At 47.6% G+C, this 2,758-nt stretch overlaps 1 pseudogene; it reads left to right on the top strand.

Annotated features, from left to right (window-relative positions):
- The first annotated feature begins 1,473 nt into the window (after positions 1 to 1,473).
- LOC116678803 (transcription factor AP-1-like) lies at positions 1,474 to 2,616 on the top strand (annotated as a pseudogene).
- The last annotated feature ends 142 nt before the right edge of the window (positions 2,617 to 2,758 follow it).

Genomic DNA, 2,758 nt, shown 5'->3' with positions numbered 1-2,758 from the left:
ACAGACCTTTAATGCATTTCTTAAATAAGTAAATACGTCTGTGTTTATATAATCCTGCCCAGGTGTAAAAATTAAACTCCCACTAATCAAAGCTATTATGTATGTTTGTGGGCTATGTAGGACAATTTATAGAGGGACCACCAACCAGAGACCACCATGATGTCCCACACTGAGAGGCAAAATGAATGTCAGAACAAGAAGACTTTCCACTACGAGTGCACACATACCGGAAAAATATAGAATTTTATGTTTACATTTACTTTTCCAAGTTTTTGGAACAACTTTCTCCAGTTCCCTCAGAAATTAGAGCTCCAATCCAGCTGTTGTGTAGCTATTTGGCAATAATAGAATAAAATAGGCTACTGTATAATATAATAGAATGGAGAATATAATAAAGAAGCACAAATATTGTGGAGTAATTTAAAATGTATTAATGTCATACATGGCTTGAGCTGGTTGAAAGTGAATGAACTTTATATGCAGAATAGAATAGACGAGCCTTTCCTTTACTGTAGTAGTGTTGAAGTCAGATAAACTTGGATAACAGAATAAGAATACAATTTTGTAAGATTTCTCTTTTGCTATATGACAACTAGCTGTTTGAATAAACAATTATGAACTTGAATGGAAGAATAGTTTTTTTCCTTTAATGTAGTGTTATAAGGTCAAATATCATTTTTCAGATGCAGTAAGAGAGAAGAGTAGAATAAAATAGATTTTATGGTCTAAATGTATTTTTGAAATTCATAAGCTCTTAGATTTTGTTCAAATGGAGGCTACTTTTAAGGGATTCTAATGTTAGATTAAAGATTTATATGTGTCCAAAAAGTTTAACTAAACAGAACAAGTGTACAAAATAAAAGTCAGATGAAAAAAAACAGATGTAGGTTATAGTAAACAGTTTCACCACAATAATTGGAGAGAGTAAGAAGACCGCAGCAACACTGGTTGTCCCGCCACCACTGACAGTAAAGCGGGTAACCAAATATTCAAAAACAATACGTCAGCCCACAATGCACCGCGCCTACGCTCTCCTTACAGCATTACGTCATCCCACAATCCACCGCGAGATTAGAATCTTCTGGGTGGTGGTGGTCATGGCAACGCGCCTTATCGGAGGACTGGGTCCACGCCCCGCGACACGCCATCGGCCAATGGGAGAGCCCTGTTATGACATCATGGCTATTTTTAGAGAGGCAGCGGCAGCAGATAAGGTTGCCTGCAGCGGGCTCAGAGTATACACACAGCCGGCAGAGGGAGAGTCACAGACGGTGTCGGTGCCGGACAAGAAAAGTTAGAGACACTCGGCTCATTCCGCTCACAGACTCAATACAGGTCTGGATACTTTAGCGAAAGCTTTGCGAGCTATTAGCACACAGCGCACAGTCGAGTCGACCATCACTGGCTGAAAGAAGTACTCCTGATTCCTGTCAGAACGAGCGCACTCAAAGGAGTTTTTTACGGAAATAGGACGTTTGGAACCAGTGTTTTTCAGTCAAGTGATAAACCAGGGAAGAGAAAGGGGGGGGGGACCGAAAAGTAGTTTTATAGAAGACTTTTTTTTAGCTACTTTGGTTTCTCTTCCATGTATACCAAGATGGAAACTACTTTCTATGACGACTCACTCAACGCTTTCTCCCAGCAAGACAACGCCGGCTACGGATACAGCAACCCCAAGTGCTGAAACACAACATGCACACTGAACCTGAGCGATCCGACGGGCACTCTGAAAACCTCACCTCCGCGCCCAAAGCCAGCGACATCCTCACCTCTCCCGATGTGGGCTTGCTGAAGCTGGCTTCCCCGGAGCTGGAGCGGCTCTCTTCAGGACTCTCAGTCCAGCAACGGACTCATCACCACCACGCCGACCCCGACTCAGTTCATGTGCCCAAGAATGTCACGGACGAGCAGGAGGCTTCGCTGAGGGGTTTGTACGAGCCCTGGCTGAGCTCCACCACCAGCACATGCCGGCACAACTAATGTGAGTGTCACCTCGGCTCTCAGACCAGTGTCAACACTTCCCTGCCGCCTGTCTCATCCGTTGCCGGTGCCACCGTTTACAACAACACGCAGCCATGCGCTCCGATTCGCCGGTGTATGAGGCTTGAACACTTTTAACCCGGCCATCAGCACCGTCTCGGCACCGAATTACACCACCTCAGCCCCGACTATGTCCTTCCTGCTGCCCCGCCGCAGCTTCCCATCTACGGGCAGACATCCTCTGGCCAGCTCCACCGGCTCAATGCGCTCAAAGAGGAGCCCCAAACCGTGCCTGAGATGCAGGGGGACACGCCTCCTCTCTCCCCATCGACATGGAGAACCAGGAGCGCATCAAGGCCGAGAGAAAGCGGATGAGGAACCGCATCGCTGCCTCAAAGTGCCGGAAGAGGAAGCTGGAGCGCATCTCGAGGCTGGAGGATAAAGTGAAGAATCTCAAGTCCCAGAACCTGAGCTCGCGTCCACTGCCAACATGTTGCGCGAGCAGGTGGCCCGCTGAAACAGAAGGTGATGAACCACGTCAACAGCGGTGCCAGCTCATGTTAACGCAGCTCCAGACCTTCTGAGGTGGTGTCAGCGGCGGCGCAGAGGCGAAAGACTGTAGTTGAACGAGAAACCACGAGTTCTGATAGTAAGTGGCTGTATCTCCTGAAATCGTGACGGGATTGGGATGATGTGGCGCGACACTGGCAGGACCTGGGGGCCGCGCTAAAGTTCCTGAGTGCCACGAGAGTCCCCGAGAGGGGCTCGGGAAAGTGAC

Source organism: Etheostoma spectabile, unplaced genomic scaffold, assembly GCF_008692095.1.
Source record: "Etheostoma spectabile isolate EspeVRDwgs_2016 unplaced genomic scaffold, UIUC_Espe_1.0 scaffold00008196, whole genome shotgun sequence".
Taxonomy (NCBI): Eukaryota; Metazoa; Chordata; class Actinopteri; order Perciformes; family Percidae; genus Etheostoma; species Etheostoma spectabile.
This window is presented reverse-complemented; position numbering and strand designations above follow the sequence as displayed.